This window comes from Dermacentor variabilis, chromosome 5, assembly GCF_050947875.1.
Source record: "Dermacentor variabilis isolate Ectoservices chromosome 5, ASM5094787v1, whole genome shotgun sequence".
Taxonomy (NCBI): domain Eukaryota; kingdom Metazoa; phylum Arthropoda; class Arachnida; order Ixodida; family Ixodidae; genus Dermacentor; species Dermacentor variabilis.
Window position 1 is genome coordinate 29,762,208 of NC_134572.1, and position 15,685 is coordinate 29,777,892.

At 43.2% G+C, this 15,685-nt stretch overlaps 1 protein-coding gene across 2 annotated transcripts in view; it reads right to left on the reverse strand.

Annotated features, from left to right (window-relative positions):
* Positions 1 to 417: 417 nt before the first annotated feature.
* SIFa (neuropeptide SIFamide) overlaps positions 418 to 15,685 on the reverse strand; it is a 28,705-nt gene continuing 13,437 nt past the window's right edge. The window contains exon 4 of one of the 2 annotated variants that reach the window (XM_075691274.1): positions 418 to 574. The gene's annotated coding sequence lies outside the window, so the exon portion shown is untranslated. Of the gene's footprint in view, positions 597 to 15,685 lie in introns of both variants that reach the window. The other variant, XM_075691273.1, reaches the window with a different exon arrangement.

Here is a 15,685-nt window from a genome sequence, read left to right on the forward strand (position 1 = left end):
AGGGAGTTGTGTCTTAACTCCAATAAGCACCAGGTGGCAGTGTAGTCTTACGCCCAAAACTTCATTACACCTACAGGATTCAGCAGAATAATGCATCTCCAAATGCTACCAGAATTAAATATTTATACTGGTGGCGTCCACTGCAATATCAATCCAACAACCCAACAGACCCTAGAGTAGGTCCCGAAGGAAGAGTGGGTCTTGTTTTTACTGGCGTCTTTCAGATTTCCAGAGATTCATTCGGCACTCTCTAGATTTTTGTAGCGACTTGTTCAATGACACTTCACCATTTTTTTATTTTTTTTTCTTTTACGACGAGAATTCGGAGGAGGGCCAGTTTCTCATTTGGCTACCATAAGAAATGCTGGTTGGAGGTTGAGCCATGCTTCAAAGTAAGGACATCTAATAACCGTGACGCTGTTTGAAGAAATCATGTGTTTATTCCATTCTACTCTACATCCGCAGGTGACCAGATGCACATTGTGTACATTGTGTAATGGTGGCTGCGGATCCTTTATGTCAGATTGTCGGAGGTTTCTTCTGTCCTGGATGGAGATATTGGCTTCGTCTGCTCCTGTGTCAAGAAACGCGTCCTTCTGTAAAAAGCCAAGACAATTGTGGCATACAGCAAGCCTGTTTCACTCAAGCAGCGCAGCTTGGCTTTGTAATACATCAAACAAGAGGCGCGAAAAAGAATTTATGAGATGAAAGCTGCAGAAGGAACCTGTATCACCGGATCAAATTAGATTTTCTTATTGAAAACACACGCGAAATGCCTCAGGGTACCAAAATGATTTTTTTTGCATTTAAAAAGGAAACGCACAGTCCCATTTTTATTAGCTATAAAAAACTGAACATGTTGGCAGCTGAAAGGGTTGGCTGTCGCAAAGCTTAGTCGAAAATTGAAAAAAAATATAAAGCACTAGGGAGAAAGAAAACCATATCAAAACAAATCCATGGATCAAGAAAAAAATAGAAAGAAAGAAAACGGCAATAAATGTACAAGAACACACATAAACAAGCCATAGGAACACAGATATCACAGTTCACACAGAATTGATAAAGTCGCCTGTCCACGAGAAAATCCGGTAGAGCTTTCGAAAGTCAATCACTGTTTCCTAGGGCGCGACCAGTGTTCAAGCATTCCTTTGCCTAGAGAAAAAACTTGCTGTCTAGTAAAGCACTGAGGCTTCTTTGAAGGATCTCTCACTGCTATAGTCTTGGGCGCATTCAGCGAGATATTGCTCTGCGGAAGCTTCCATTTTTCGACATTGCGTGCAGTCAAATATACTTTTCCTTGCAGGAAGTAAGGGTGTGTAAACTGCGTTTGCGTTAGAGCTGGTCAACTGCGCGATCAAGTTTTAGGTTTACAGACAAGCAAGGCAAATATTCAGTGCTGTACAATAGAGACGAATCTCACGTTCATCAAACCACGTCGGCCGTCACAATTGTATCGCAGGTCTCAAAGGAAACGCTTCGAATCCGTTTTCGAGACTACAACAGGAGTCAGCACGGCTAAAGTATGTGCCGCAGCAGCCAGTTTATCTTCTGTGACAGCTATGCTAGTATGGCTTGAGATTCATTGTAAGTAAATCTGACTACGGAGGAATTTCTCGACAGTCAAAGGCTTAGCGATTCCAGCAATATCTGTTATAGACTCGCTTCCCTAGTCATCTTTATTTGCCCAGGTGTTTATCTCTGGTGTCCGTCGTAGGCCGTATACCAGGTCTATTTCTTTTTTGTTTTGTTACATAGAAGGCATAATTTCTTTTTCTTTTAATTGCCTGTTGCAGAGAGAGAGAGAGATGCAAATGAGAGAAAGGCAGGGAGGTTAACCAGACTTAAAACCTCCGGTTTGCTACCCTGCACTAGGGGAAGGGAAAGGGGAAGTAAAGACGGAAAGAAGAGCGTGACAAAAATAAAAGCGTGAGAAAAAAATAAGAAAAGGGATGAAATGGGGTCCTTATAGTCTTTCTAATAGGCCACTGTCACGTAGAAAAGTCAACAAAGCCTTGACCGACTTTTGCTGCGACGACAGTTCACGTCGGCATTCCAAAACTGACTGTTCTGAAAGTGGCCTGTCGTCAAGGCGTGCCAACGTGGTCGCTAGTGACAGCCGGTGCGCGCTGTATTGAGGACAGTGGCAGAGCACGTGTTCGATGGACTCCTCGCCGCCGCAGTGAATTACGATGCCTGTTGCAGACATCGTAATTATAGTACATGTGGTGGATTGCTCAAATAGGCGGAATGATAAATTGAAATGCATAATCGACTCATTACAAAATAATCTAATGCATTTTGACTGATTATGTTACGACATATATGCGGTTGATGAATTGTAGCAGGTGAGTTGGAAAGGCGCGTAAACCTGGAACGAATTGTCAGGACGACACCAGTTGCGCGGTAGTCATTCTCAAAGTGTGCGACGAAGTACATGCGCGTTCAAGTTGTTTTCGCGCTTCAATGCAAAAAACGTCGTTTTGTTAAACAGTTAAGTGGAGCAACAGTGTATGGCGCGAAGTGCTAAGGCGCATATCTCGAAACCGATGCCATCCTCGGAAAAAAAAGGTGGATATGCCTTGCAAGCTCACCACCTACAATTCGTAATATTGCATTAGGTGACGTAGAGTAATTACTTAAGAACTTCATTCGTAATTTTAATACATAAGAATTCTTTAGCGAGTACCCCAGCAAAATCTGTCCGTAATGTGAAAATGTCACACCGTTTATCTGCAATGTAAACGCATCATTGCCAAAGTTAAGAGATTTAATCATTGTACTAGTCTAAACGTAGATGATTTCTAGTTTTGTTATCGATAAAGAAGGAATGTAAAATGAAAAAAAAAATTAAAGCGAATAGAGATAACCGTGCTCGTCATGCCCCTTGATACTTTGCGTTCTAGCAATACTGGTGTGCGTGCCAAGAAGCCTGCTTTGAAATTTCGGAGTGTAAAATAATGATTGAATAAAGTGAAAGCTTGGACGAGTTGGTGATTCAATATCGACATGTCTGCACAGCGCAAAAGACGAGGACAGAAGATAGGACACAACAGAGGCGCTGACTTCAACTAAGCTTTATTTGCGAAACTGCAAGAACTACATACTTTAGGCATGAGCAAAATTGTTAAAAACGTTTGTATGATGTCACACATCTCATGAACCCCTATCGCATCACAACCAGATGCTTGATTTCGTGTTTGGTCAGGGAAATTGATGGCATGCTGATGCAAAGGTACCCCAGGTTCTGTATCTTGTCAGCCTCATAATCTCCAAACACCGAGAACAGCTTACTCGGGAAATCATAGAGGCTGGCAAGGAACAGCGACTGGATGACTTTTGCATCACCATGCCTTTTGTTGCCCTCACTAAAAACGAAATCAAGTATCTGGCTGTGATATGATAGGGGTTCTAGAGATATGTGACATCATACAAATGTTTTTGTCACTTTTTAATCATGTCTAAAGTATATAGTTCTGGCGGTTTCGCAAATGAAGCTTAGTTGAAGTCAGCGCCTGTGTTGCGTTCATTCTTCTATCATCGTCTTTTGCGCTGTGCAGACATGTCGATATTAAACAAAAATGATCAAATAGTTTATTGGGAGAGGTGACAACATTGTAATAGCAGATTATTGGTAGCCCTAAAAATTTGGTGACGTCAACACGCTCACGTCGCAACATTAAAAAGAAGTAAAATAATAAATAAACCGACGATTACGATACCCCCTAATGCGAAATTTGAGCGCAACTCTTTACATGTTTTCATTTCTCGATATATTGGCTTTCGCAGACAGTCTGTCTCGTGCGGCACGCTGCAAACGGAGTGAAGTCTGGCGTGACTGCTTCGGTAATTGGGAGACCGCGAGAGCCATCGCGTGGGTGACGCGTGGGGGCGATTCGCAGCAGCCGCCACAGACAGACCTCCCCTCATGCAGCGCTTCGTTTCCATATATGGTACACGTTATGCCATTGATTAACAGCCGACGCGCGCTACTCTGGCGTCATCTCGCAGCCATCGTTACCGCAGAGCCCATCTTGTGCGCCACTACGCTTTTCTTCTCACGTTTTCGCCATACCCTCCTCCTCCGCTTTCCGCCTCATTGTTCTGTTGCGCACTTCTCCGCTTTCCTCCTCTCACTCTCTTCGCTATCGCTGTCTTTCACTCCTCACTGCGCTCCGCGTTCGCTCGGTTACGAGGGACGCTGACGCTCGCCGCAGGAATGGGTGCCTAAGAACTGCACTCTAAAAGGAAATACTGCGTACTCGAATCAGCAAAGAAAAAGAAAAAAGAAGTTGACGGAGATCAAGAACCAGCAGCTGTGGCAACACAGAAACCGAGAGACATTCAAAGCGAAGGAAAAGCAGTCGCCGAGCCTCCAGAAAAGAAATGTAGGTTGTCTGATTCCCAAAAACAAATTGTGCAGGACGCAGCAATGAAAGCAGATTGTAATCCCATGATTGTATGGAATGTAATAGGGCTCGGAATGTTATTAAATGGTCTAAGCAGGATAGACAAGATTAGCAACAGAAATGCTACAGGAATTCTGAGAATCGTCTACTAATGCGTAGGCATTCATTGTCAGCGGGAAAGCGATGGGTATACATGCATAAGCTAGGAAAAGCAAGTAGGTAAAATCGAAGTAACATGCGAGCCAAAGAATGCTTACGCATTATTAGTAGACAATTCACAACATTTCTGTAGCATTCATTTTTTTAATTTATTGTGATCTCGATTATGCAGGTAATGTGCGCCTCTTCGAGTATGCAGTTCAACAATTAAGGTTATGCTACCTGCCACAAGGCGATATTTTAAAACTTTCTAGCCTATAAAGCACCCGGTAAATCATTCTCTGAAGGTCATTCTCTTTAATTCAGTTTGGAGTCATGACTGCCGTTTCATTTCCGCTGCACAGTGATTCCCACTATATGCCTGAAAAAGTATCTATCTCATCATTCCATGCAGTTAGCTCTAGCCGTCGAATGCGTTTTGTTACGTCTCAACACGGCGATGAGCATTCCTCAGACGTTTTCCGTGAGGCATTCCTCTCATCAGTGCGCGCCCAGACGACGCCGCGGTGACGCGCAAACAAAGCTCACTTCGAGATGACAACTACTGCTAAGATCGCTCTACCTGAACTTGACCCTAAAAAGCTGAACTAATTGATGAAAGGGGCCAACGGCGAAGGCTACCGAGGAAAACAGCGTCGATTTCAAATTCCCATATTAGTACGCGCTAGCTCCAAATGCGGGGGCGAAGGTGCAACATAGAAGGCGGAACAGTGCGACATCCTGAGAGGGATATTGCGATCGTTTCGACGATTGTGATTGGCCGAGATATAGTAACCAGATTCCCTAGTTTAGTCTCCTAGGGAAGTTGACGGGATTAAAGCGGAGACGTTTGGCGCAGGAGGGGTGTGCTGACGGGTCCTGATGTGAACTCAGACATTTAATATGCTCTTTCATAGAGTGAGCCTCCATATTTAGAGCCAGTCTTAATAATGTAAAATAAGCCCTTTTTCCTTCACTCCTACTATTGGACGTACTCATCAATGTGCCGGGAAGATTCCTGGCCTAAACGCTACCTCGAGACGCCGCAGTTTTCTTTCCTTTCGCGCCCATTCTATGACTCTAGTGTAGGTTACTTGGGGGCCTGTTACATAAATGTTACATAAAGTAACCAACGGCCTTTTTTTTCTGAAGTAGAGCATCGCCTATCGCATTTGTTCTTTATAGTCCCGTCTGGAGGCGAATAGTGATGTTGGAGACCGGATCGAATACGAAACGAATATTGCCAGAAGCGAATCAAATCGAATCGAATATCGATACTTTTCTAATAGATTTCGAATAATGAATAGCCGTTAACTCAATTAATATGAAATCGTGATCACATCCTAGTATTGTTAATCTTTCAAGTTTTTGTCTTTGCATAATACGTATGAAGCGTCGTTTATTAACAGCCTAATGGAGCATTAGTGGCAAATAAGTAGTTTCTTCGCATGCAAAGGGTTCTTCAGAGAGTGCGAATCGTTCATTTAAGCCTTTGAAGTATGGCTATCTAAGTGACGTAGCATGCTCCTCTGCGCAAGCTCTCATGTTTTAGGTCTATATATATAGTACGCCCGCGGGGTGAAATTTTACGTACTTTTCCTCCAATTTTTATGTTTATTCGGGCACATTTGACATTTTGAAACATTCGAACAGTGTTCCAAAAATATTCGTATTTACGAATATTGACTATTCCATTCGAAAACCGAATTTAATGGTACACTCTTCTATTAGTTATTCGGATGTATCAGATATTCGCACACCCCTACTGCCGTTATTTTATGTTACAACCGCCATTTTTCGTTACATCGCTTACTGCGCAGTCCTTAGTTTCCGTTCAAGTACCTTTCTTGTTCTGCAGCTTTCGGCTACTTTTATACACTCAACTCGAGAAGTTCAGAAAAAAAATAGTAACGTTCTGCTTGTATACTTGTGTTTTTGTTTTTAGCTCTCCCGTGGCAACCACGACATCTAACACGCGAGTGTCAGCCTTCTTGCAGTCACTATCAGACATGGCTATCCACCAGACTACCAGCTGAGTGCCTATTTCGATGCATTTATGGCGTCGCAATTAGCACCAACCGGCTGAGATCAAAGAGGTGCAATCAGGCTTATATGACGCTTGTAGCGCAGGTTTTCTGTCTAACGTTTGCTCATTTTCCTTCACCCTCCTACTGATGCTTAGGAAATACCATAGTGCATCATCTTTCTGCTTTACTTCCTCCCACGCCATCGCGATGGCCCGACATTCGTGTTTGTTTAGCGTTCATCACATTCACGACAAGCTTTCTACGGATATGGGGGGTGTATCGTGGATCACTACCAGGAAATCTTCGAGAGATAATGCATTAATGCGGCGAACTGAGGCTCTTGGGTAGGAAAACTATCCCAAGAGCCTGAAGAAGTAAACACGAAAGGGTAATCATAAAAATGAAAGATCGACCAAAAGGGCGTGCAGTGACGTGGTCGAGTATTTTCCTTGCATATTTTGCATAATTCCTGCTGCAGATGTTGCTCGTGGTATGTGATGCAGACAGGTTCTTCTGGGATATACAGTAACTTACTTGGAAGTTTTTGGGAACTGGTGTGGAGGAGGGGTGGGGAGGCCTGGTTCAGCAGCTATAAAAAAATAGCTGTTTGAGCGGAAACGTTAGAAATGCGACTCTTTTAGTGGTTTTATACATTATTCCAGATGCGTACTACATAAAAAAAGCTACACTTTATGCACAAACTTCGCAATGCGACACTTAATAGTATGTAAATTTCAAAAAAAATTGTTTGACTATTTGCCGCCTAGGATGACTGCTCTATAACCAGTTCCTTCTAGGTATCCCGCTAAAGTATATATGTACAGCTTACTTTGCTGTATGACAAAAAATGATATTGTCACTGTGTTTGAGAAGTTGCCAAGGTAATCTAGGAAAGGTTGAACGTGAGACGTTCTGATCGATTACGCATACTTTGTAATATGAAACAAAAGTTATATCGGCAAGAGATTGAAGCTGAACACGGAAACCAGGAGCCCTATAAGTAAAACAATTCCATTGTGTTTTTATTCCAATCTCCTCCCGTCAAATTTACGTAAACGCTGACACAAGTATCGGGGGGTAGCTTGAAGCGTTGCTTGAAAAACCCAATCAAACGCGCTCCTCTTTTATAGGAGGTCACTGTTTTTGCTTTCAGAGCAAATAGCATTGCCTACATTGTGCAGCTTTTCTTATAGAATTGACTGAAAAGAGGTGAGGAGCACGCTCAAGGGGTGAGGGTTTCGAGAGGGCCGGGCAAGGCAGAGTGAAAGTAGATAACCGGAGCATTGTGCCGGCGTATTTGATTGGTCCGCTTCCCCTTTCTTAGCTTGCGGTGGCTGGTGCAAAATCACGGTGGCGTGCAACGGAATGGCTAAATTGCTGCCAGAATGGGTCCTCAGCAAAACAAAAGTTGGCAGAGCGATGTCGTACACGTGCCCGAACGGATCGATAGCGTTATACAGCCGCGCAAACCATTTTATTACTCGCAGGTAAATCCATGCTCCCCAACAGCTCCGAGTAGCCGGTACCAGAGCTATCAGCGGTCAGCCATCTTTTATTGCTTTCAGAACGGGGCAGTCTCCGGTTATTCAGAAAAAAATTCACTTTTGTTCGTCATACTAATGCGTTTTTAATGCGTACACGTCACTTTGACGCGGTGAGTTGTCGCGGTTTTGTGACGTCGCGTGACATGCAGACAGGCGAAGTGGGTGCAGCCCGAAAACGTTTGAGCAATACCAAAGGTGAAAGGCAAAAAAAAGGCGTCGAACCAGAAAGAATTATTTTTGTTTTGTTCGGTCTAATCATGCATAATCAGTGTGCAGACAGCATATCAGGTGAGGCGTTCTTACGCTTTTCGCGACGTCGCGTGACAGACGGGCGAAGTGGGGTGGCCCAAATTTTTTTTTTTTACCAATCGTTGAAGGGTTGTTGCAGAATTGTAATAAAAAAGTTTGGGATAGCTTTACGTTATAGCGCCCCAGAGCAAACTAAGCGGGTCTAAGAAAATGCACCATTGTGATGTCTCCAAATTGCAGTTCTTAGCTTTCTTTGTAAAATGCACGTCATAAAATATAAATGGCATTGTTCGGCCTTCACTGATCAAATATGTTGCAACTAAAAAGAGTTGTTTGATTCTGTCGACTACTGGAAGCTGATAGTTTACTCGGGTCTATGTAGTTGTTTAAAAGTGCCAGGAAAATAAGATGTTAAAGATTTCAAGCATCAAGTCGTTGGCTTTCTTCTTCAAGAATGAAAATTGATATCACAATACTATGAACAACATCACTTATAGCATTGAAAGTAAACAACGTCGAAGTATCATACCAAGTCCTTAAATCCTTTGAACTTTCGCAACTTTTGCAATACACTTATATCAATGTAAAATTTTCGCGTAAGCTTGAAACAAGTATATCTTATTTTCGTGTTTTAGGCATTCCAAGTACAAATTTCAGACTTGCGGTACCTACTTTTATTGCAAAGATACGAAACAGTAAGATCACTGTTAGATATTTTTTATTCCTAATTTTCCGAGATGTTGTCTGCCTCAAATAAAGCATCTGCTTTCATCAGTTAATAGAAGTTTGTTTCTTTAATGCGAGGAATATTATTAAAAGCACTTATACGGTGGCCAAACGAGAGTATTTCTCCGCTTGTCATGTGCTCTGAAGATACCTAAAATGTTGCATTGTCATAAACGCTAATTTCACCGCAACCTATACTGATCGCGAAGATAAGTGCAGTTTTCTGTATTCTTTCTGGTTACTCGCTACTGTATAACCTTTAAACAGCAAACGCTTACTGGTTTTAGCCTGTAAGCCAGTAGCCAGCTTCAGTAAGTGAATATAATTAGAAGCAAATAATAGTGTTTCAAAAGCCAGTACGCGCTGCGCGCTTACTAGTTGGTTGTTTACATGCCAAAACAAGTAAATTCTACCCCTTACTAGTTTACTACTTTTCAAAACAACTAGGTGCCTCCCAAAACCAGTATGCCCCCAGTCTTCCTCGACCAGTAAGTCAGTTCGAAACCAACACGTAACCAATTATTAACGGTTTTCATTGCCAGAATACTGGCTCATACCAGAAATCCCTGGGTGTTTAGTACGCTTTCTGGTTCTCGTCCCTGGTTTTGGTGTTACTATAATTTGAAATTTCGTCTTTTATAAATAATCTGGCGTGAACCCATTCGATATTTTCTTTTGAAGGAGTGAGTGATTTTTACAACGTAATAGCGCTGAAATTTTTGCCTTGCTCTTTTTATATTTAGACGATGTGCACGCAATAATTTACTACAGAAGTCAGAGCAAAACATGTCAAATATCTCTATTTTCTTTTGTCACCGAGAAATAGAGGGGGAAAAATGTTTTCTCTTGTTTTGTTTGGTTTTTCTCGTTGTTTCGCACAAAACTAATTTTTATGCTACTGTAGATTTTTTGTTCTCTTCGTCAGCATAAAACTGACATTAGTATTTACAGACATTGCGATCCCTATAGAAGCGACTAATTTGTCCTATTCAACAAATCGACATTATTTAATGCGCGGCTCTAGCGGCCGCCAACGCAGTTTTCAAAGGGCGTTTGTAATTTTGGTGGTAAACCCAACCATGTGGACCTTCTGTGGCAAAAATGGCTGTTTCGCCGTCTGACTAAGACATCAGGAGTCCAATTCGCAAAATGGTTCTTGCGTGAGAAGTGAGCAGTCGCGTTCACTATTGACTTGCTTACTGTTGTGTGTGTGTGTGTGTGAGAGAGAGAGAGAGAGAGAGAGAGAGAAGGGAAGACGGAAAGGCAGGGAGGTTAACCAGACTGAGTCCAGTTTGCTACCCTACACGTGGGGAGGGGAATGGGGAGTGAAAAAGAGAGAACTTAGGTGTAGGATGTCTATAGTCGGGCACTCAAGTCTGTTGCCCTCAGGTAGCGAAAAAGCGCTCGAACTGCTTTCTGGGCTAATGAACTGTGAGGCCAGGCTCCCATGCTGTGAGAGGCTGGCAGTAGCTCTTACGAACCTCTCTAGTGCACCAATCAATTTTCGAATGTAGGCTCTCAATGCTGATACCGGTAGTGCTGGGAAGCGTATGCAATGCCTAATAAACAAATTTCCAGTGCGGACTCTTGGGCTTCAATTTCGACCCCTGCGCACACATTTCATCTAAACGCCCCGCGCACTTCATTTTACGTACCATGCTGCCACTATTTATCCATGTGCGCACTCTCTATCGCATATCCCTGGTTAACAATAGCGTGTCAGGCTGTTCTCTGCTCAATGAACTGCACCTGCACACTCTGCATCTCGGCTTGTCTCGTTTTGCAACAGTTTCTTCTCCAAGTTCGCCCCGCTTCCGTGTACTCTAAAATGTATTGCGCCTTTATGGGTGTATAAAGGGTGTTTGCTTGTTATAGGGGTAGCATCCTCAAATTTAAGGAGCAAGGTCGACTCGTTGGTGAGCCCCAATGAAATTTTTTGTTTGCCGAAATTTTGTGGCAAGTAAAAATGGTGATCATCATCATCATCATCGTCGTCGTCGTCGTCGTCGTCGTCATTTATTGACCTTTAAAGGCCCCTGTTGGGGTATTACATCATCATCATCATCAGCCTGGTTACGCCCACTGCAGGGCAAAGGCCTCTCCCATATTTCTCCAACAGCTCCGGTCATGTACTAATTGTGGCCATGCCGTCCCTGCAAACTTCTTAATCTCATCCGCCCACCTAACTTTCTGCCGCCCCCTGCTACGCTTCCCTTCCCTTGGAATCCAGTCCGTAACCCTTAATGACCATCGGTTATCTTCCCTCCTCATTACATGTCCTGCCCATGCCCATTTCTTTTTCTTGATTTCAACTAAGATGTCATTAACTCGCGTTTGTTCCCTCACCCAATCTGCTCTTTTCTTATCCCTTAACGTTACACCTATCATTCTTCTTTCCATAGCTCGTTGCGTCGTCCTCAATTTGAGTAGAACCCTTTTCGTAAGCCTCCATGTTTCTGCCCCGTAGGTGAGTACTGGTAAGACACAGCTATTATACACTTTTCTCTTGAGGGATAATGGCAACCTGCTGTTCATGATCTGAGAATGCCTGCCAAACGCAGCCCACCCCATTCTTATTCTTCTGATTATTTCTGTCTCATGATCCGGATCCGCAGTCACTACCTGCCCTAAGTAGATGTATTCCCTTACGACTTCCAGTGCCTGGTTGCCTATTGTAAATTGCTGTTCTCTTCCGAGACTGTTAAACATTACTTTAGTTTTCTGCAGATTAATTTTTAGACCCACTCTTCTGCTTTGCCTCTCCAGGTCAGTGAGCATGCATTGCAGTTGGTCCCCTGAGTTACTAAGTAAGGCAATATCATCAGCGAATCGCAGGTTACTAAGGTATTCTCCATTAACTTTTATCCCCATTTCTTCCCAATCCAGGTCTCTGAATACCTCCTGTAAACATGCTGTGAATAGCATTGGAGAAATCGTATCTCCCTGCCTGACGCCTTTCTTTATTGGGATTTTGTTGCTTTCTTTATGGAGGACTATGGTGGCTGTGGAGCCGCTATAGATATCTTTCAGTATCTTTACATACGGCTCGTCTACACCCTGATTCCGTAATGCCTCCATGACTGCTGAGGTTTCGACACAATCAAATGCTTTCTCGTAATCAATGAAAGCTATATATAAGGGTTGGTTATATTCCGCACATTTCTCTATCACCTGATTGATAGTGTGAATATGATCTATTGTTGAGTAGCCTTTACGGAATCCTGCCTGGTCCTTGGCTTGGCAGAAGTCTAAGGTGTTCCTGATTCTATTTGCGATTACCTTAGTAAATAGTTTGTAGGCAACGGACAGTAAGCTGATCGGTCTATAATTTTTCAAGTCTTTGGCATCCCCTTTCTTATGGATTAGGATTATGTTAGCGTTTTTCCAAGATTGCGGTACGCTCGACGTCATGAGGCATTGCGTATACAGGATGGCCAGTTTATCTAGAACAATCTGCCCACCATCCTTCAACAAATCTGCTGTTACCTGATCCTCCCCAGCTGCCTTCCCCCTTTGTATATCTCCCAAGGCTTTCTTTACTTCTTCCGGCGTTACCTGTGGGATTTCGAGTTCCTCTAGACTATTTTCTCTTCCATTATCGTCGTGGGTGCCACTGGTACTGTATAGATCTCTATAGAACTCCTCAGCCACTTGAACTATCTCATCCATATTAGTAATGATATTGCCGGTTTTGTCTCTTAACGCATACATCTGATTCTTGCCAATTCCTAGTTTCTTCTTGACTGTTTTTAGGCTTCCTCCGTTCCTGAGAGCATGTTCAATTCTATCCATATTATACTTCCTTATGTCTGCTGTCTTACGCTTGTTGATTAACTTCGAAAGTTCTGCCAGTTCTATTCTAGCTGTAGGGTTAGAGGCTTTCATACATTGGCGTTTCTTGATCAGATCTTTCGTCTCCTGCGATAGTTTGCTGGTATCCTGCCTAACGGAGTTACCACCGACTTCCATTGCACACTCCTTAATGATGCCCACAAGATTGTCATTCATTGCTTCAACACTAAGGTCCTCTTCCTGAGTTAAAGCCGAATACCTGTTCTGTAGCTTGATCTGGAATTCCTCTATTTTCCCTCTTACCGCTAACTCATTGATCGGCTTCTTATGTATCAGTTTCTTCCGTTCCCTTCTCAGGTCTAGGCTAATTCGAGTTCTTACCATCCTGTGGTCACTGCAGCGCACCTTGCCGAGCACGTCCACATCTTGTATGATGCCAGGGTTAGCGCAGAGTATGAAGTCTATTTCATTTCTAGTCTCGCCGTTCGGGCTCCTCCACGTCCACTTCCGGCTATCCCGCTTGCGGAGGAAGGTATTCATTATCCTCATATTATTCTGTTCCGCAAACTCTACTAATAACTCTCCCCTGATATTCCTAGTGCCTATGCCATATTCCCCCACTGCCTTGTCTCCAGCCTGCTTCTTGCCTACCTTGGCATTAAAGTCGCCCATTAGTATAGTGTATTTAGTTTTCACTCTACCCATCGCCGATTCCACGTCTTCATAGCTTTCGGCTTCCTGGTCATCATGACTGGATGTAGGGGCGTAGACCTGTACTATCTTCATTTTGTACCTCTTATTAAGTTTCACAACAAGACCTGCCACTCTCTCGTTAATGCTATAGAATTCTTGTATGTTACCAGCTATATTCTTATTAATCAGGAATCCGACGCCTAGTTCTCTTCTCTCCGCTAAGCCCCGGTAGCACAGGACGTGCCCGCTTTTTAGCACTGTATATGCCTCTTTTGGCCTCCTAACTTCACTGAGCCCTATTATATCCCATTTACTGACCTCTAATTCCTCCAATAGCACTGCTAGACTCGCCTCACTAGATAACGTTCTAGCGTTAAACGTTGCCAGGTTCATATTCCAATGGCGGCCTGTCCGGCATTGGGGGAGCATAAGGGGCATAAGGGGGAGCATACATAAGAAAAGGAAAGGTACAAACAGTCATGACTGAAGTAATAAACAATAAAAATAGCATTCATAAGGGGTAAAGAAGGTGTAATCAAATCAATGTCAAACGCAAAAGGTAATAACCAATGCACTAAAAATGTGTGATGTAAAAATAAGTCAAATCCATTAAGCATCAATACTCAGAAAGTTCGTTAGTATGTTTGGAAACTTGGTAGGGTTACGTTCGATTACTACGCGGTCCGGTAAACTATTCCATTCTGCAATAGCTGCCGGTCAGAAAGAGCTGCTGAAGGATTTAATAGAGTCGTGAAGACGTTGAACACTGACGTAGTTTGAGAGACGGCATGAAGTACGGTTGGGTGGCAAAAGAAGTGTGTCGCGTAAATGCGGGAAATCGTAATAGAGCTTTTGAAAGAGGCATAAGCGTGAGATTTTTCGACGATGTGCTAATAATTGGATGTTGAGGGATGATTTGATGTTTGCAACACTTAGCCGATAGTCATACTGGGATGTAATAAACCGGGCTGCGCGATTTTGGACGGCTTCCAGTAGGTCAACAAGGTACGCTTGATGAGGATTCCATATTGCCGACGCGAATTCCAGTTTAGTACGGATAAATGTTTCATATGCTAGTTGACGGATCACAGGGGGTGATGACGACAGTGACCGTCTTATGAATCCCAGGGATCGATTAGTGGCAGTAACGAGAGTTTGGATATGTTCTGACCATGTAAGCTTGCTAGTGAAGCTGATACCAAGGTACCTGTATGATTGAACCAGCCCAATAGGAAGGAAATGAGAAGAGTAAGAGTATCACATGAGAGAGTGTTTCCGCGATATGCACATGAACTTACAATTTTTGACGTTTAGCTGCATGAGCCACTCTGTGCACCACTTTTCAATTGTAGTGAGGTCACGCTGTAAAAGCAACTGATCGTTGTACGAGTTTATACGGCGGTACAGCACGCAGTCATCGACAAAGAGCCGGATGGATGACGAAATACCAAAGGGGAGATCCATTAATGAAAATTAAAAGCAAAAGGGGTCCAAGGACTGAACCTTGCGGTACTCCAGATAATACTTCGGTGACTGTAGAGGGACGCTGTTCAATCACTGTAAACTGAGATCGGCCAATTAGGAAGCACCGGATCCAGGACGTGATTAAAGGATGGAGACACAAGCTGTTCACTTTGATCAGTAGTCGTTCGTGAGGTACACGGTCAAAGGCTTTTGAAAAATCTAGATAAATTATGTCAGTTTGGAAGAGAGAATCAAGGTTTAAAGGGAGATCAGTAGTGAATTCACAAAGTTGAGTTTCACATGAGTGACCTGGTCGGACGCCATGCTGGTTACAGAAAAGGAAAGTGTTAGCTTCAAGATGAAAGGCGACATGAGAATAGATTATGTGTTCAAGAAGTTTGCAGGCAATACAGGTGAGTGATATCGGGCGATAATTCGATGGATCAGTTCTGTCGCCACTTCTTGCTTTGCTTTGCTTCACGCCTTGCTTAACTTCCAGTCGTTAGGAATGGTACTGGTGGTTATGGACTGCGTAAAGGTGATTTGTCGAATTTTACTAGTAAGCACCGCTTTTGACAACTTTAGCGGGAATGTTATCCGGGCCGGGAGCACTGGAGACCTTGATATTAGCGATCAGGGCCAAAAT